A 20,466-nucleotide genomic window follows, 5' to 3' on the forward strand; every position below is an offset into this window, starting at 1 on the left:
CAGGAAATCAAGCTCGCCCCTCCCGATCGTTACTCTGGAGAACCTGGACTGTGTAAGCCCTTCCTCACTGATTGTTCTATTCATTATGAACATTCACCCCATGCCTTCGTTTCTGACAGAGCCAGAATCGCCTTCATGATCTCCCATCTAGCGGGGAGGGCTCGTGCATGGGCCATGGCTGAGTGGGCTCGTGACTCCCCGCTCTGCTCATCTCTCATCGCCTTCCAGGAGGCGCTTCAGAACACTTTCGACCCGGTGTCAACCAGCCGGGATAAAGCCCGTGAGCTCACCATCATACGCCAAGGGGGGGACTCTGTCTGCGATTACGCCATCCGATTCCGCACCCTAGCAGCCGAGAGCGGGTGGAACTCGGTGGCGCTGTATGATGTCTTCATGAAAGGGCTGGCTCCGCGCATTCAGGATCAGCTCATTCCGTTGGATTTACCTCAGGGTCTCGACTCTCTGATCGCTCTCGCCATCCGCACGGATAACCGACTCCGTGAACTCGTCTCCCGACGCGGCAGCGGATCATCAGGAGGCGGGTCTTCTCGCGGGGCTGAATCCGCGGAAAGACGAAACCACCGCCGATTCTCAGCCGACCCGCATCCCTCCGTCACGGCGGACAGCTGTGAAGAGCCCATGCAGGTGGGAAGGACACGACTTTCGGCGGAGGAACGACAGCGACGCCTGCAGGAGGGCCGGTGCTTCTACTGTGGGGAGATTGGTCATCCCGTTTTCTCCTGCCCCGTGAAAAAACCAGCAACGGTGAGTCAGATCTCCGCTATGGACGGACGCACACGGAGCCTCACGTCATTAGTGGTGACCCACCACGGCTCCTCCACAGCTCTCGTAGCTCTCATTGACTCCGGGGCTGATGTCAGCCTAATGGACTGGAAGCTGGCAGTCAGCTTAGGTCTTAAGCCACAGCCTCTGGACAGACCCATCCAGGCCCGGGGCCTCCATGGGAGGGGTCTTTTTAATATCACTCATGTCTCAGAACCCCTCAAACTGTCCATAGGAAACCATTCAGAAATCATGTCTTTCCACCTGTTTGAGGGCTCCTCTAGGAAGCTGGTTCTGGGATTTCCTTGGCTGCGCGAGCACAATCCCCGGGTGGACTGGGCGACCGGGAAAATACTAGAATGGGGGCCAGGATGTGACGGACACAAAAGTCCCCATGCTGCAGGTAAACGAACCATCATAGACAATAACCCTGTTCCTGTTCGTTCTGCTCCAGGTCCAGAGGGCCCTGACCTGAGCACAATACCCTCATGTTACCATCATCTGTCTGAGGTCTTCAATAAATCCCGGGCTCTGAGCCTTCCACCCCATCGCCCCTATGACTGCGCCATCGACCTGGTTCCGGGATCCATCATTCCTAAAGGACACCTGTATTCAATCTCAGCTTCGGAACGCCAGGCGCTTAATAAATACATTGACGAATCTCTGGCAGCGGGTCTCATTCGTCCATCCTCATCCGCAGCTGGTGCCGGGTTCTTCTTTGTCGGAAAGAAGGATGGGACCCTTCGACCCTGCATAGATTACAGCGCGCTCAACAACATAACCGTCAAAAACAGATATCCGTTGCCGCTCATGTCCTCTGTTTTCGACCAGCTCCAGCAAGCCAGGGTGTTTACTAAGCTCGATCTCCGTAACGCCTATCATTTGGTCAGGATCAGAGAGGGGGACGAGTGGAAAACAGGGTTCAACACCCCAAGAGGCCACTATGAATACCTGGTCATGCCCTTTGGACTCACTAACGCCCCCGCCGTTTTCCAGGCCATGATCAATGATGTCCTCAGGGACTTCTTGGATCATTTTGTGTATGTTTATTTGGATGACATCTTGATTTACTCCCCGGACCTGGACTCTCATGTCTCCCATGTCTCCGCAGTCCTCCAGCGACTTCTAGATAACCACCTTTACGTCAAAGCCGAAAAGAGTGAGTTCCACGTTTCCACCGTCACCTTCCTAGGTTTTGTTGTGTCAGCAGGGGCGGTAAAGATGGATCCAGCCAAGGTCAGCGCAGTCAGGGACTGGCCGACACCTGACAGCCGAAAGAAGCTGCAGCAGTTCCTAGGCTTTGCGAACTTTTATAGACGCTTTATCCGGGGTTTTAGCTCCATTGCAGCACCCCTCCATGCCCTCACGTCCCCACGGGTGCAGTACCGGTGGACGCCTGCGGCTGAGACCGCTTTCCGGGCGTTGAAACGCCGCTTCACATCAGCTCCACTGCTCATTATGCCTGATCCACACCGTCAGTTCATCGTGGAGGTTGACGCCTCCAATGAAGGGTTGGGGGCCGTCCTATCACAGCGGTCGGAGCTGGATGGGAAGGTCCATCCCTGTGCGTTCCTGTCCCGGCGCCTCTCGCAGGCTGAACGCAACTACGACATCGGCAACCGGGAGCTGTTGGCGGTCAAGGTGGCTCTGGAGGAGTGGCGGCACTGGCTGGAGGGTGCGGAGCACCCTTTCATTGTCTGGACCGATCATAGAAACCTTGAGTATATCAGGACTGCCAAGAGACTTAATGCTCGCCAGGCCCGATGGAGACTCTTTTTTGATCGTTTTTCTTTTTCCCTTTCTTACAGGCCGGGGTCCAAGAACGTGAAGCCGGATGCCCTGTCTCGTCAGTTCGACCCCGCGCCTGTTGCCAAAGAACCTGAACCTATTCTTCCACTGACTTGTGTGGTTGGAGCGGTGTCTTGGCAGATAGAATCTGAGGTAATGCGGGCTAACAGTGGGGTGCAAACGCCCAGTGGTTGCCCAAGGAATCGCCTATTTGTACCCCCGACACTGCGCTCTAGGGTGATCCACTGGGCCCACACCTCACTGCTTTCCTGTCATCCGGGAGTTAGGCGGACCATGCACGCCATCTCTCGGAGGTTCTGGTGGCCTCGCATGGAGCCGGAGGTCCGGGAGTACGTTTCTGCCTGTTCAGTCTGTGCCAGGAACAAGTCTTCCACCAGTCGTCGCATGGGGCTCCTACAACCCCTTCCTGTACCTTCCAGACCGTGGGCGGACATCTCCATGGACTTCGTCACCGGCCTTCCTGTCTCACGTGGTCACACAACTGTTCTTACGGTCGTGGACAGGTTCTCAAAGATGGTCAGGTTCATCGCCCTGCCTAGACTGCCTTCAGCTAAAGGCACGGCAGAGATCATCATGAACCAAATTGTGAGGTACCACGGTTTCCCGAAGGACATTGTGTCAGACCGGGGACCTCAATTCGTGTCCCGGTTCTGGAAGGAGTTCTGCCGGCTCATCGGTGCCACGGTCAGCTTGACCTCGGGTTACCATCCCGAATCCAATGGCCAGACTGAACGTCTCAATCAACAGCTGGAAACCGGCCTCCGGTGCTTGGTCTCTCAGAACCCCTCAACATGGAGCAGGCACTTGATCTGGGTTGAGTATGCGCACAACACCCTGCCCACCTCAGCTACCGGCATCTCGCCCTTCAAGTGTGTCTTCGGTTACGAGCCACCCCTGTTTGCAGCCTTGGAACCCGATGTTGCAGTTCCGTCGGTCCACGCCCTGGTCCGCCGCTGCCGTCGCATCTGGGAGGCTGCCCGGCAGGTCCTGGTTCGGCAACAGGACAGGGTCAAGGCAGCCGCTGACCGCCGAAGGCGTCCCGCTCCCACCTACCGTCCCGGTCAGAAGGTCTGGCTCTCGACCAAGGACCTCAACCTGCACGTTCCAAGTCGGAAATTGGCTCCAAGGTTCGTGGGTCCGTTTCCTGTCTCCAAGGTCATCAACCCAGCAGCGGTCCGCCTTCGGCTGCCCCGGTCCCTCCGGGTCCATCCCACATTCCATGTCAGCAAGGTGAAGCCGGTGGTGGACAGTTCCCTGATGCCTCCCTCGGAGCCACCCCCTCCGCCCAGAATGGTGGGGGGTGGTCCGGTGTACACGGTGGAGAAGATTCTGGCTGTCCGGAAGCGGGGCCGGGGTCGCCAGTTTCTGGTGGACTGGAAGGGATACGGGCCGGAGGAGCGACAGTGGATTCCGGAACGCTTTATTGTGGACAAGTCGCTCCTGACGGATTTCTTTAGGTCTGGGGCTCCTGGACCGTCAGGAGTCGGTCCTTAAGGGGGGGGTTCTGTCATGTCTCGTCAAGTTTCCTGTTGTCTCGTGTGGGGTTTCCTGTTTTGTTTTGAAAGTCTAACCTACCTCTCGTTCCAGACCTTCCCCTTCCTGCTGTGTCTGCTCCCCACACCTGTGTCTGCCTCATCATCCCTGATCATTCCCACCTGTGCCTCCCCTCCTCATGTATTTATAGCCTGTGTTTCCCTTTGTCCTGTGCCTGTTTGTCATGTGCTTTCACCTGCCAAAGCTAGCTTCTCTCTTGATTCAAGAAATTAAACCCTTAAGCTCTGCATCTGAGTCCAGTCCTGAGTTCTGCCTTGTCAGATAAAAGCTTGGGTGATTTCTAGAAAACACATTTGTGTACATTTTTTAAAATGGCAAATCTTTCGAACGCAATGCATTGTGGTTAATGTTTGCCAATGGAGTGTGAATCAATGATTAATGATTTTTCTGATTATGGAACTGTAGGTTGGGACACCCCAAAAACAACGGGACGTACTGTGAGTGAATTTGGACACAACTTTGGAGTCTTTTCTTTGACCTGAGCTGTAGATGTGACATGTCATCCCAACCTGGAAGCTCCTGAGGAGAAACAAGTCATGTGAGGCGAAACAGGAACTATTTCCACACAAGAAGCAGCAACAGAAAAAAAACACGTCAATGTACATGTTTAGCTTCCACTAAGCCTCCTGCTGGAGCTTTTGTCTTCTACTATATCAAGAACTTCTTTTGTTTTGTTTTTTTTTGGAACATTTGGAGAAAAAGTCCCTCAATCCTCTGAGCTCCATGTTTTTGACTTTTTTATTTCCTAAAAAATGTGTGCATTTACCCACGACACCTAAAGATGGGGTTAAAATGACGGGGTGATGCTCAGTTGGATTGAATTCTTGTTGTGTGGCATGACGGACGTCAGAGCAACACCTCATTCCACCCACCTTCAAACGTTTCTGAACACGTTCCAGTTACACAACTTCACTTCTGCTTCTGCTGCAGTTCAAATCCAGGCTTGTTGTGATTTGATGAGTGAAATCTAGGCTTTTGATCATTTTGAAGCTCTAAAAGTGTAAATCGAACAAACGTGAATGTTTGTGTGTTACAGACAAACTGTTTTCCTCTTAATAGTTCAGTTTTCTTATTGGTTCTTTTCACAAATGGAAACATAATCCAAATGCCTGAGCACTGTATTCTGTAAAAGTCCTACTCCAATCAAATTTTAAACCCATCCACCAATCTTTCTGTGATCTTTCCACTAACAGCTTACATTGCTGATTTCAGTAGTAACTTTTTTTTCAAACAAAATGGAAAGAATATTCTAATCTGCTACCAATTTAATCTTAGAAGTCTAGCAAAAAAAAATGACTGTTTTGAAAACGTTTTCCAGCGCGTCTTCTAAGGTTATTCCCTTTAGAACAATCATAGAAATGTTGAAGTCCATTTGTTGCTTTCTCACAAGGCTGTTTGATTCACATCCTACCTTCTTTGCTCTGATAGTCCTCCTTTTGTGGCAGGTGTGAAAACTCACCTGAACATTCAAACCCTGACGGCCAGAAAGCAGGATTTGGTCCAGTTCGGGTTTGATTGTAAGTGAACTCTGGTGCGGTTTGCCGCAGTGTGAATGTAGACGGACTAAAGTGAAGGAAGGGCATCAGCACTTTTATGCAGTCAAACAGAAAAACAGCCATCAGCGACTACCTGAAGAAGATCCCTCAAGAGTCGGAAGAAGTGGATGAAAAAAGTAAAGGAAGACAATGATACTTGATAGTCAGAGGTGAGGCTATCGGTTCTCTTTGTTTTCTTTTTTTGTACAGCGGTTCCTCTTTTTTTTTAAGGGAGTTACGCTCTTAAAATAACCCGTGGGAGAGACTTGAAGTGATCAACTTTTTACAGTAATTACAGATGTTTTAAGTTAGTAAAACTCCTCACTACACATTTTATCCAGCTTTCTCAGACAGACGAGAGCATTTCCACACAGAAAAATCTGTCCGGTATTACAGAACAAAAAAAAGATCCGGTTGCAATCAAAGATTTATGTAATTGTGATCAACTGGACTCATTATGTACAGGAGACACGGAGGAAACTGATTGAAATGGTCCAGCACCAATCAGGACGCAGAACAAAGTGCACTGATAGAAAAGAAGCCAAACTGCAATGAAAACATCTGCCGATCGGCAAAACCTTGATAGCAATAGGCCACAGGATTTGTTTGTTGGCTGTTTGGTTTTAGTTTGCTCCACTACGAAGGAAAACCAAACTATTACTTTTTTTGTATTACCTGTTGAGCTATGCGAGGGGAAAAGCACAAGTCAACACTGTGGCATGTTATCATACACAAACTGCAGATAAAACCCTTTAAATGACTACAAAAGCTCAGATGGAGTAGTCTGATGGAACTATGTTTGACTCAGCAAACACGATCATTTCTCTGAAACAAATCTTTGATTTTTTTTGGATTACTTGCATCAAGACTCTTATGTGTCTTCAAAGCGGATGATGCTCTCAGAGGAAGCAATCCGAGTCAGTTTATTCAGATAATGAAATCTGTAAAGAAACTGTAATTAAAATGAATTGCTAGAAACAGAAAACGACCCAAAAGCAGAAATCACAGTGAAACTCTCACACAGCCTTCCTTAAAATGAGGGAATCAGAGAGATGAAAGTGACAATCATCAGATTTGAAAGATGAAGGTCAAGATCAGTGCAAATGTGTTGGCCACCATCATCTGTCATCAAAAGGAATGACACATCAGGAACTGAAAACACGCAAAGCATTTCACTGCACCGACGGTGAAAGCAACACCACGTGAACTTATAGAGATCTAAAAAGAGAAAGCTTTTGTTTTCAGTTCAACCATTCATTCCTGAAAAACATCTGAGGACCTGGGCCACTTCTTTCACGCATGTTGATCTAAGTAAATGTGGAGGTTTGATGCTGATGTCACACTGTAAAAGAAAAAGTTTAGACTTTACATGAACATTTGTTTCATGTCAGAAAGCTGTGCTCGGCTTTTGTCTTAGTGGGTCAAATTTGACTAATTTCAAGTTTCCTATACTTGTGAAATGAGTAACCATGGTAACCATGTCCTAATAACTAATATTGGAGTACATATACCTTTGATCTTTTTTCTTCTTCAATTAAGCATAGTTAACAAGTGTGGCATCAGTGAAAAACTGACACAAGTTGTTTTTGGTAGGGTATTGACAAAAAGTCAATCCATTTTCATAAAACCATAAAACTCTTAGAATTAATTACATGTGAACATTGAAAATCAAAAGACAAATGAAACCTTGAGAAACAACGTGTGTGTGTGTGTGTGTATAGGTCAGGTCTATGGGGTGTAACAATAAATCGATTTCTATTCCTACAATCCAACCAGATCGATCTGTCTGATGCAAGTTGTTAATCGATTCGTATCGACCCACACCATTTAAAATAATCAATATTGGAAAATACCATTTGGATTGAGCCGCTAGGTTTATTGTACTATAACGTAAAAGTGACAAAGTGCATCACTACTGACAACACTTGTTTCATTTTTTTGCTGAAGGCAGAAAAAACTGATCAAGCCATTATGCTAGTCCAATGTGTGGAAACACTTTGAACTTTGCAAAGACATGTGACCATAGAGGTCAAAAGGGGGTAAAGTTCCTATTTTTTCCTCTTTCTGTTGACTGAACATGTTGGCTGAAGCCTGCTGGTGAATAGTGATACCCTGACAGAGACGGGCGGCAGCTTCTCGTTTTCTTGAGAAAACTCCTGTGATGGAAAATATCTTCATTTTTCTCAGGAAACTCAAAAGATTGGAATCTACTCCCCCCCCCCTTTCTTTCCTCTATAAAAAAATCAAACAACATCACCGAAACCATCAGAACAATTTGATGCTTCCTGAAAAACACAAGTTATTAGGAAACCGTCATCTTTGAGTCGATGATGGTTACTAAAACATGTGGACAAAGCGATTCATTTATGTGGTTGTAAAATCAAACGATGGTTCACGTAGAAAGAGTAGCTGATGAGTTTGATCGATCATTTCTGCTCGCACCATCTGAAGGGAACCGAGCAGGAGAGAAACTGAAAAGCTGTGCAGTTTTAGGAAAACCCCTTAAGTGAGGGGAAAAGCTTCATTTTGCTTTAAGCGTCAAAACTCTGACGGATGGAAAAGGTCATGTGATCCAGATTCTCCCCATCCCAGGTTCCTCAGGGATACAGTGACAGACAAACCTGCGGGGGCAGTGCCATGATGTGGGACACTGTGGTTGGACTGAGTACGGAAGCAACAAAGTCATCGGAGTCACCGGGTTTTTCCTCTTCCTCCTTGATGCCACGCACCGACGGATTCTCGGAGCGGGTCGGGGAGGAGGACACACGCTTCAGCCTCGTAGGTTTCCACCTGGGTCCACACCTGAGCTCCTCTGGGAATGTCTGGGATGAGCTTTAGGGCACAGCGGACCCATTCTCCCATCATCTTTGTGAAAAATAAATGCAGCTCTGGACAGAAATGAATGCGACTCTGCATGAGCACATTGAAACATTTGATTCAGCATTTGATTTGATTTGATTTGATTTATTTATATTTCAGGCATTAATTGTAGTCAATACAATAAAAAAAGTCACATAGACTTATCAAACTCATGACAGAAATGATGAAATGCATGGATAAAAAAACAGACCAACAGAAATAAAGACACACTGAAATTACATTTGCTTCATTGAATACAGTGATCCTTAACTACAGTTATGTAGAAAGTGGTTGATTGCTTGAAAAGTAGTGGGAAGAAGCGACTTTATACCCATACTGAGTTCGTTCCTTTTACAGTTTTGCAACGTTTTCGTTAATATACACAGATAGTGTGCCTACAAAAGACTCATTTGACTGAGACTCCAAGACATTTTGGAAACGCCACACTGTAAAAACAGGCCTTCAAGAAATAAGTAGAACATTGTGATCACATTGGCAGTTTTTCTTTAAATAATCAGATTAATCTGCCATTGATATACGGAAAAACTAAGACATGTTTCCTCAAACTAAGATTGTTTTGCTGTTGAAAATCTTTCCTGATAAGATTTTTTTTTTGCAAGACAGAAAATCCGATAGAGTTTTTGCAGCAAAACATCAAATATGTTCATCATTTGATGTTTACACTTGTAGTTCTGTAGACGGAGACTCCAGAACTTAAAAAAATGATAGTCCTCATTAAAAAAATGTCCACTCATCTATTTTTGATTCTTGATTGCTTTCAGGACTGCAGGGGGGCTGAACGCCTACCAGCTGTCAGCTCATGGTGGGGGGTTAGGATACGTCCCTGTATCCTCATGGATCAACACACACACACACACACACACACAGTCGACTTGTGTAGAGAACTAGCCATCACACTACACTGTGCTTTGTGTTGAATCTTCATCACAATAGAAGGCTTCACATTTATCGTTACAGTTTTTAGAAAATTAAATAAAAACATGTGAATTTTACAAAACCTGCCGCCTGGAAAACTGTTGTCTGAACACAAAACATCATGATGCCAAACATTTTATTACCAGTGAATCATCAAATATCATCAAATTGTTCTGACACATCTTAACACATAAAACATTTATTGTTCATTGCTCATGCCAACTGAGGACATTTCAAAATAAAACAAGTTATGAACAACAGGAGTCAGACAGAAGAAAATGATCTTCTTGTATTTCTCTTTCTTCATCAACACATCAACACAAGATGAACACAACTACACATAAAACTAGAAGGAGCTGAATTTCCAGAAGAAAGTGCAGGGTTGAATGCTATAGTGCTTAATGAAAACGTAAAGGGTCATAATTGGCAAAAAATAAATAAAGAAACAAAGAAATGATCAAAGTTGACCATAAATACAGTGAAAACAGTACAATAACAGAAAAAAAGATGTGTTTGTAAAAATAAAACAGAAACAGGAAAACAAGGGGTTGAACGCTTATAGCAGGGTTGACCAAACTTTTTCGCTCAAAGGGCCAAAATCTAAATGTGATCCCGGTCAACCAATAATGAGGAATACACAGTCATTCCAAGTATAAGTTAGTCTTTTCATCATTGTAGTGTATTTATCAAATGTTTTGTCATTTACCATTTTTTTTTATTTGACTGTGTTTGTTTTTTGATTAAACGTTAAATGTTATATCCATTGAGTTCCATGATTAATTAACCAATGAGTCTGTGTCAGGGTTGTACGTTCATGAAACCTTACTGTGGATAAAAAAATGATCAAAAAATGTTTGTGCACGTTTTTTCTACGGTCATACTGTGAGCGTTACGTCGTAGTGAACACTCACGTGAGGGTGAAGTAGGTGAGACACAGGTGTGTCGTACTTTCCCTTTTTTCAGCCCACCCCCCAATCCTGCAGACTGTGATACGTGCACGCTCCTTGCTACAGCCTGATTGTTTGTGACATCCTGCAGGCACTCGTGTATGAAGTGCACACCCCGTGCGCGCAGTTAGGAGCCAGTACTCGCACCTAACTAACGCCTAGAGTGTGGCGTGAGGACTGAATGCAAGTTTTTGAACGCGCTTTGAGCATAGTGGTGGTCACTCAAGTCAGTCGCTACCTGACACTAGCGCTCGTTCTCACAGTTTAGTTCTTGGTGCAAAATGTCCAAGCGGTGCAAATCTGACAAGTCTTTCTCATCCAAACTTCCATGTTTTGAAAAGGTCGCTAGCCATACGTCACTACCAAATCCAAGTCCCTGATTGGTCAAAGTTTGAATGGTTCAATTGTCTCGTGTTTTGTACGCAGAGTCAGAGAATGGACTGACAAACGCAGAAGCCTGAAACGTCCATATGCAGGAATTTACAAAGACTTTTCATTGGAAGTGGACGTTTCCGAGCCTGGTGTCTATGAAGCATCAGAGGCTCAAGGGAACTGTGAAACACATCACGTGCTCCGCTTAAGGTGCCGCCACTCCTCTCTAAGCCCCTTCATGGGTCTTTTTTCATACGGGAAAGTTGTAAAAAAAACTCTTTAGGATGACTGTCAACAACAAAAGAGTGAAATCCAGACGGATGAAACTCATTCTTTCCAAAGAGGCTCACCCCAAACATCACTTTACAGCCTTAAAGCTATGTCTGGAAAACAGTGCAGATTTGGCTTTATTGTATTAAAGAGATTTTGCTGCATTCATCAAATTCCCCAAAGCTCTGGTACAGAAACTGCAGAATTTCCACCTTTTCCATCAAAGCACATCTCCTTTTGTTATTCCAAATTATAGAAATTACTCAAATGTTAACGCATTCTAAGGTTTTATGATTTTTGGGAAGACATTGTGCTGCAACTAGCAGGAATTTGTGTCTTTCATGCCAAGGTCTTTCATGGCACATAAAAAACAGCATCCTGTCTCAACATCTGCTAATATATATGTCAAAGCTGTCTATTTGTGTCAGAGAACACATAAAACCAGATGGAAAGCCCCCATGAGGGACAAGCGGGGTGCTTTAACTCCATCACAGGCGCGCATGCACACACATGTGAACGCATCAGCTGAAGACTTAAGCAGTTCAGAGATGCCGCAGAGAGAGGTTCTCAGCACTCCAAAGCCGCCCCGAAGGCGGGAGCTCCATGATGGATCACGTATTGATTTGATTTAAAGTGGATGTGAAAGCGGCGGTCCCTGCCCTCTGCCAGAGAGGTGAGCCTTGAATGAGCAATGGTCGTCCAGAGGGTTCACTCCGGAAACTGTAAGTGCTCAGGTCGCTAACAATCAGCTTTTGTGCAAATCTGCGAGAAAAGAATAGTTGTTTTCTCAGAGACAAACACAAAGTCTGCCGCCTGCCTCTGCGTGACACTGTCCTCCAGCTGATGCATTTTCTTTCTATCTTTGTTTCAACGGCCGTCCTCAGAGATGCAGAGCTGTTGAAGTGGGTCCACATGCAGGGAGGGTGGGCCGACAGCCCCAAAAAGTGTCCTCTTCACCTACAATAAAATCTTGGGGCCCGCAGGCATGAAGTGATGAACTACAGCTGCAGAGAGGAGGTGCATAACACGTTGCGCTCTCTGGTTTTTCTCATATTTTTCCATGTGAAAATGTAGGAAAAATACAGATACAGATCAGGTTTTTCTGATGTGGAAGTGCTATAAGTTCAAAAATGTCTGCTCTAATCCTGAAAATATGGAAAATGTTTGCATGTCAGGGTGAACCAAATGTTTTCTTTTGGTTTGCATTTTTTTCTTTTTGCTTTTGTGATGGATCCCGTTTTTTGTTGTCTGTCCTGCAGAGAAACGCTGAAGCTTCTGAAGGACCCTTCCTTCTGAGCTGAGAGGTCATGAAAACCAAACACTCTCTTTCCTTTCTCATTTAAATGCAGCCCCTTTTGAGTCTGTTTACACCATCACCCAAATCTGATGCTGGAGTAATCAGATTCTGCAAAAACCCGGTGTGACTCATTCAGAGAGCTGACATTCCTGACACTCTCATTTCTGTCAGTTTCTGCTCAAAAAAATTCTCAAGGCAGAAACTTTGGTTGTTTTTTTTTAAACCTATGTTACCTTTTCAGAAATGTCATTCCGATCTTGTGGACAAAGGCAAAAGAGATGATGCATTTCTGCTGGAATAGAAGGAGGAGGGAAAGATCTCCAAGAAAACACCCTGCTGGTTCAATCCGTGTTTGGAGCTTCTGTGCCTCGGTGAGACATTTGGAGCAAACTTGTTTTGCCAAGGCTTCATGCTGGAGAGACGATGGGTCTTCAGGTGAACTCATGAATAACACAGAAAAGTGAGTATTCAAGTGTTTAAATGTTCATGCTTTCAATTTAGTCACACTTCTTCTTTCGTGCAGGAAATGTCCCAAGAAGACGGGCATCAACGCTGATCATCACTGTGATTCTGAAAGGTAATCTGTTCATGTTTTTCTTTGTGCTTTCAGTTTCTTGCCCTCAGATGTCTGCAAAAATGATTCCATCTTGAAGCAGTTTGTGGAAATTTTCAAATCTGAGGTAAAAAGAGTACAGGAAAGCCCCCCCGAGATGCAGAGAGCAAGGTGTGATTTGCACCTGAAGTTTTTGTTTTTTAGAACAAAAGAGAAAGTAGATGTTTACAGGAAGTGTCTTTGTGTGCATTTTGAATGTGAATGTCTGGGCAGGGCAAGCCCAAAGAAATGGGAAAAATGAACATTTTTTGAGAAATAGTCAACAAATTAGAAAGAAAATAGCCAAACTCTTCAGCGATTCATTTAGTTGCACACTCTTGTTTGAGGGAAACTCATCCTGACATGTTTAACGCCATGATCAACATCTCCAGAAGCAGAGAAGCAAAGAAGACCTGGATGAAGGTCAGCAGATGCAGGTCCAGGAGGTGAAATGCTCCCAACAAAGGACTTATCTGGACAAACAGTAGTGACACTGTAACACACAAACACACATTGTCCTTCAGATGTTACCGATGATAACCCACAGGCTGTGTTGACACTCCTGATAATGACACATTCTTCCACCCGCCCGGGGGTCGCCCTCCCCGGCCAGCGCGACTCAAAGCGAATATCTGAGCGTACTCCAGCTTCACAGATAATGATCAGTCTAAATGTTATGAGTTCAGAGGAGAGAGGTCCCACCTGAGGCCTGAAAAACGGCTTTATCACATCACCATCTTCAGATCTGCAGCTGAACTGCTGCATGGGATTCACCAGATGGCCGTTTCCTGTCTGTGTTGGTGGAAGGAGCCCGCGCTCGCCCCCCAAACCGGCCTGCAGAGACTGGGGGGAGGCCTCTGCAGAATATGAAATGTTTTTTGGGGGGAAACGGAGCTCAGAGCAAACAGCACCTGCCACATCCTGATCAATACTCCTTTCCTGTGTGAGCAAAGTGTTATTGATACGTTGCTGATGGCCGTGCGCCTGCTGCATCCTGCCATAAACAAGTCCTAAGAGCAGCTCGGCTGGATCATCGGTCAGAGGAGCGGGTGCTGTCCAACGTGTTCTTTCCTTTGCATCGTTGTTTACACAAAAATGAAATAATCCCTGCAGATTCAGGCCAGTGGGAGGTTAAGGCGGCTCATATCAGCAGAGGGATCTGCAGCCTTTGCAGCCCCTTCCAAAAAGTTCAGAATTCAATTGTTGAGTGAAAATAAACCCAAAGGCAATGGAGGACAAAGGGGTGCTGGACCACAGCGAGCGCCACCGGGATTCTGCTGAAAGGGTGGAGGAGGACACTGCACCACAGAGCCCAGGCTGGACTGAAAGCAGGTCTGTTTACCCATAAATCCATGCAGTTTCCAATTAACAAGGGGTCCTCCCCATTTTCCTCTATACGAGCCTGAGTGGAAACAATGTGCAACTCCTTCCAAACAATTGATGGAGCTTTTCACCTGATGCGATGCCAATTTCGACTTCTTTTGTTTCAACATCCTCAGGTTTTGGCTGGAAGGCTCTCCTGCCTTTCTGTCGGGGGGCCCACAGCTAAACAATCAGCGTACCTGCGTGTGTTCCAGGTGAGGTGGAAAGTTGGCTCCTGATGGAAATTGCTTCACACACGAGGACCCATCCCAATCGACAGAGTGTGACTACCCCATGTGACTCATAACGCGGGAGCCGAAAAACAAAGTTTCATGTTCTACACCACCGCTTCCTGAGGAGCGCGGGGAGAAGAAAATATATTTGTTTTGCGTGGGCTCCAGGCGGTTGGGGGAGACGGTGTCATCTGTCAGACAGGGAGGCACCAGGGGGGGCGGCAGAGCATCCCTCTGGCTGACTCTGATGTGTGTTCCTGCTCCTCGGCTTTGTTCTGGTCTGGTGCCGGACGCTCCTTCTCTCCAGACCACTGCTCAACGTCGCACAACACGGATGCTCAAGTGTGTAAATCCGGCTCGTCATTTGACCATCAGTGTGTTTAAATAATAAATGAAGCCGTTCCTTTTCTTTTCTTCTGAATTCTGTCCTGTCTGGATCTATAAATCAAGAGCAAAGAGCCAAAAGGCTCCAGCAGAGAGGTTAAGATGGTGTCCTTAAAAGCACAATCTGTCTCTGAGGTCAAGTTTTGTTTAAAGCTGTAAAACATGCAGAGTGATGGAAAAATATCAGGAATTTTTCTTTTTTTTTTCAGGGACACAGTTTCTGCTTTGTCTGCTTTGTGACGCCTAGAAAGCCTGTCATCTAAAAAAATGTTAAAAATACAAAGATATCAAGTGACACTGAAGGCTTTTCAATGTCTGGATGAAACAAATCAATAAGGGTCTGACCTTCGAGCTGCTTTTCGGGACGACACAAAAAGTAACATCTGCAGGCGGCGCGTTATCGGGCTGATTCCGAAAAACCAAATCGAGACAATAAAACTGATTGTAGACTATATAATCCGAATGTGTACAAAAATATGTCGGATTTTACCCGTTGTGGAGCAAATTCTGGTAGAAAACTCATCTCTGAAGCAGTTTTTATGGGATACACTTGGGAGAAGGTAGACGTGAAACAGGGTGTTTTAAATAACCTGCTATTTACCTGAAGGTTATATTCACATCCATTTTTAACTCATCCTGAACTTTATAACATTTAAAATAAACTAAATGTTTATTGAAGACAATGTAGTAGATGAATACAATTAAAGCTTGGAGCACCAACAAGATTAGATATTATGTGGAGTTGTTTTTTACTCTAACCTAAAGTATTCTTTGTAAGCGTGCTACAACTAAACTTACTCTATACTAAAAGCAAAGTAGTGGACCTGAAGTTTTACTTTTATAATCTATATATTGTACGCTTAAAATGTTCCACATACACGTGGTCTAGTATTCTTGCTGTACTTATTGTCAAGTTTACTTAATAATAAATAAACTTCAGTTGTACTACTTTCTGCTTATGGTAAGTTCTCCAAATTACTTTCTTTATCAGTTTAAATAATTTACCCAGAATTCTGGCATTTTTCAATCTTCTGTCAGGAACTGGAGGTGCAGGACCTAAAATGCAGGAGACCGGGCTCGGTGGGGGAAACATTTGAATGAATTAAGCTTTATTGATTTGGCACTTTACAATTCCTTCAGGGTACCAAAGTGCTTTACAATAAAAAGCATAAAATGACAAAACAAAACTAGCAATAAAAATACATAAAAGACAAATGCAATATAATGAGTAAGTACTATACTATACAACCGCGCATTAAAAGGCGTTCTAAAAAGTTAAGTATTTAGTTGACATCTAAACCTGTTAAGATCAGTTCTGTAGGAATGTTGTTCCATAACTGAGGGCCAGCAGAACCGCAGTGTTCTATCGTGACCGGGAACATGAAGCAGATATTGGTTAAAACCATCGAGTGGCTGCAAAGAGTCAAAAGCTCAGCTGGTGTGAGACCATGAAGAGCTTTCAAACCAACCGGTGAAAGCGTGAACTGGATTCTAAAATGAACAGTGAGCCGGTGAAGGGATCCGAGTACCGGAGGGACGTCTGCTCGTCTGGATGTTCCGGTTAACATTCATCAAATAAGCATGAGCGTGTCTAAACCAGTGATGTAAAGGGACTGACAAATGGGTGATAAACAGATGACCATAAAGAAACAGTCCTCCCAACTTCCATAGTGGCCTAGTGATAGAGTGTCCATCCCAAGACTGCAATGTTGGGTTTGAACCAACAGTGGAGACATACTGAAGATTGTTAAGTCAGAATCGCTGGTTGTATTAGGAACGTTAAGCAACACAGCTGGGATTGAGAACCACAGAAGGGAGATGGTAAAAAAAAAAAAAACATGAGTGAAAACTAGAAGCAGTTTTCTGAAATAAACAGTTTTCTGATCAGTTTCATTGTCCGAAGTTGCAGAGTTTCATCTCATGGAGAAAGCAGCAGAAGGGAGTGTGGCTGGGCAGCTGGTTTATGCCTCCCATTCTCCCTCGTCTGGTCACTTGACTCTAGAAAGCTTATCTACTGTCATCTGGGCTTTTGTTCCTGTTATCTGATGTGATCAGGCCTGAGCTGGGCCTGTGCGCCTCCACACAGGCCAGATGGACGTCCGCCTGCAGAGAAAACACAGGAGGGCAGATTCACGTCATCCAGAGCAGGTTGATACTTTAAAGTAATCTTTTGGAACGGTTGTGAGACGAAACCACAACGGAGACGGTTGGTGCAAAAGGAAAGGCAGCTCCACTGCATTTCATACAAAACACCCCTCCCCTGCAACAACTGGACGCCTTTCTTAAGCGGGTGGCCTCGTGACTCACCTTGGATCAGTGCTTTTCTCCCCTCAGTGCTGGAGGGCAGCGGCAGCCGTTTCACTTTTTACCAACGTGTAATTTCTGCTCAGGCTCCAGGCACTGGGAGGGTTCGACTTAATCAGCGTGAAAAGACGCACGCTTCCGGTTTTTGCCCACCAACGGTGTCAGACTGGAGGAACAACCTCGTTAGTATCAGACAGGAACACTAAATACATTTCACAGTGACAGTTGGTGCTGTGAATGTTTGCAGAATGTTGTTCTTCTCAGATTAGGCGGCATGAGAACCTCTAAAAATCTGTGACACGTCTTTAAAATGAGGTCTTCTTCAATTGTCAGCCCTACGATTGGGTTTGAGCACAGTTAATGGCACAATAATCCACTTTCTGTCATGTCACCCAGGTTTCCCTGCATTCCACACCTTCCACCGCAATGAGGTCAAGAAACGAGGTTTTAACAGAGAAGGAAAAGGGTGAAGTCCAAAGATAAGGAGCCAGCTTTGTCTTAAAAGTGCCGCCATTGTCCTTTCGCCGAGCGCGACTATAGAAAGCAAGCAGGCCGGATGCTTTCACAAATAATTCTTTTTCCTAAGTGGATTTGTAATCATTATTTTACTGTGTGCCAAAAAAGCCATTTCCTGTGGTACTGACAGATCCTGCGTGTTACTGTGGACAGAATAATGGTCACTTCTGTGCTCCGTAATGATTGGCGTTTGTGACGATCAAAACCATCAAACGTCCCCACTGGACTTTTAGGTTTTCTTCATTTTCAGAAGATAAAAGTTTTCTGGAGCAAAAAAAAAAATTTACAAACCTCAAGAATGAAAGTGTTTTAGCCAGAACTAATGTCAGTGTTTTTATGAAAGAAATCCAACTGATGAATGATGAACAGAATATTTCTAAAGGAAACAGCCAGAGTGAGAGAATGTCTTGAAGTTGACTCTTTTGGATTTTTTGGTCATTGTAACATCCTTCATTGACAGACTATAGGGCATGTGGCGGCCATGTTTACTTTAACAAAGAGCGCCATTGGATTTTGGTGTTTTTTTTTATTTCCAGCTCAGTTAAACATTAATTTGTACGTTTTTTGCAGATTTCAAACTAAATTCTTGGATGAGTTTCTTCTTCGTAGTTCCACAGACACTCATATGTTGTTGTTGGTACGCGTCAAAATTAATGCCACCAAATTTACTCAAAAATGTTGCTTTTTAGAAAAAAATTTAATAAAATGCATGCATTTATATTTATTTGGTAATGGTACCAGAATCCAAAGCAAATGAGAAAGCAGAGAAGGCTCACATTGAGAAAATGGTTTAATTTCTTTGGAAAACTGAAAGCAACTTTTAAAACCTGATGAATCCCGGACAAAGACGACTGACGGATGCATATCTCGTGTGTTGACTCCACTTCACACGGATACAAACAGCTCAAGTCCTGCTTTTACCAGACTAAACAACGGCACAGCCAGAAAAACTAAACACCTTGGCGCAACCCCGCCTGATGGACAGATTAGACGTCAGGCAAAGTTCACAAACGAAAACGCTTTCAATCGTGACTGTGGAAAACAACAGGACTTAACATCGCAGCCGAAGGTCGGCCTTGCCGAGTTCTGCCGCAGGTTTCTTCTTTGTCTTTTATTTAGTGGAAGCCGTTCTCCCCACAGTCGCCAGCTGCTGTTTTCCAGACAAAGAAGTGCAATGAAACCCTGCAGGACTATTTTAAAAATAAAATCAAGACATTTTAGCCTCATCAGAAAGATCTGGCCTGAGTTGGATCAAAATAATCCTAATTATTGAATTATTAAACACATGATGTGTTTAATGCAGTGAATGATTCGATTTTAGGCCACAAAAGTGACCTTAGATTATCAACACCCACCTTTGAAAAACACACAAAGTCAGCGTGTCTAATCAAAACTAAGTGCCTGCACCAAGTTTTGATTCTGAAAAAGAAAAAATTGAACTTTGAGTCTGACTGTCACACGGAATAATGATCTCATCTTTTGGTTGCGCTTTGGAATTGCTCATTCTTGTCTTAATCTCAATGCCGCTGCCTCTTTTCAATGGCCATTCTTCACTCAAGAGGCCCTTTTCGCTGCCGTTCACACTCCTGGCGATTTGTATTTGAAGTGGGTTGCTGATCTTTTGTATTCTGGACTGATAGCGATCTGAGTCCTTGGGCTCACGCAGGAGCTCCAGGTATGCAACCTCCAGGAGTTCATGTGGAAACTGAAGTCTGCTCTGTTGAAACTCAGTGAAATGATGAGCTAAAACCCACAAAACATCAAAAAGCTAATTGCGTAAGTGAGCTGATTGCAGAGAGCTGATTATGTCTGCATTTATTCAGATTTATAAAGCAGAACACAAATACTCTTGAGCTTGAGAAAACGTGAACACGTTGTGAAACGTTTATTGCAATAAACATGCACTTTTCTCTTTAAAAACTCTGACTTTTAAGTATCTGGCCCTTTTAATCATTGCAACCTCCCAACTCCAACAGATTTATTTGAATTTAAAAGGAAATCATGACAAAACTTGAAATGGATAGAAACATTCACATGCTCAGAAGGCGATGTGCCAGAGAACAACCTTAAAAACAGAAATTTTCTCTTCCTCAGGACATAAAATTAAACAAAATGCTGCGCATAATTCAGATTAAAAGTGACGGCTTTGCTCACAGGCAGGTACAGCAGCAACTGTCTGTGTCTGAATGCCATTGATAAGAGCCTCATCCCCATACAGTGGCCTTTCTCTGAGCTGCCACCTCCTTGGGTTTCCTCTTCTTGGACTGCAGGGGTTCCTGAACGACTCCTCCAACTGCTTTGATAAGCAGCACGTGATTTAGAAGCAGCGGTGTGCGGTTGCTGCCTGTCATTTGTTGCTCGTTATTTTATGGCAAACCAACAAATGTTGTGGTTTTTGTAATGAAGCAACAGTCTCTGAGCACCAGTGTTTGTGCCTCACGTCTTCTCAGGAAAGGGAAAATGTTCTTCTGGGGGGGGGATTTCAGACTTCAGCACCTGGCTGAACAGAAAAGGAACTTCTATGATGTCCTAGAGAGCATTCGGAAGAAAACCCACAACACAAATGGACTTTCCTGATTCAACCAATCATTTCACAAACGTTCCCAGTTCAATGAACACCCATAATGCACCTGCAATACTTTCACTGCAAAAACAGGCAGCCTACAATAGGAAAAGAACTCTAATCTTAAGAAGATCACTGGAAAGTAGTGAG

At 44.7% G+C, this 20,466-nt stretch overlaps 1 long non-coding RNA gene across 3 annotated transcripts; it reads left to right on the forward strand.

Annotated features, from left to right (window-relative positions):
- The first annotated feature begins 11,118 nt into the window (after window positions 1–11,118).
- On the forward strand, window positions 11,119–14,970 carry LOC110014906 (uncharacterized). 3 transcript variants are annotated; one of them, XR_002289924.2, is made up of 5 exons: window positions 11,120–11,787; window positions 11,950–12,528; window positions 12,604–12,822; window positions 12,886–14,286; window positions 14,454–14,970. It is a non-coding gene; the product is annotated as an uncharacterized LOC110014906 (long non-coding RNA). The 3 variants fall into 3 exon arrangements; XR_013652756.1 differs by having other exon boundaries at window positions 11,122–11,787; window positions 11,950–12,822; window positions 12,886–12,939; window positions 14,068–14,286; XR_002872569.2 differs by having other exon boundaries at window positions 11,119–11,787; window positions 11,950–12,822.
- The last annotated feature ends 5,496 nt before the right edge of the window (window positions 14,971–20,466 follow it).

This window comes from Oryzias latipes, chromosome 21, assembly GCF_053564925.1.
Source record: "Oryzias latipes strain Hd-rR chromosome 21, Olatipes_Hd-rR_3.1".
Lineage (NCBI taxonomy): Eukaryota > Metazoa > Chordata > Actinopteri > Beloniformes > Adrianichthyidae > Oryzias > Oryzias latipes.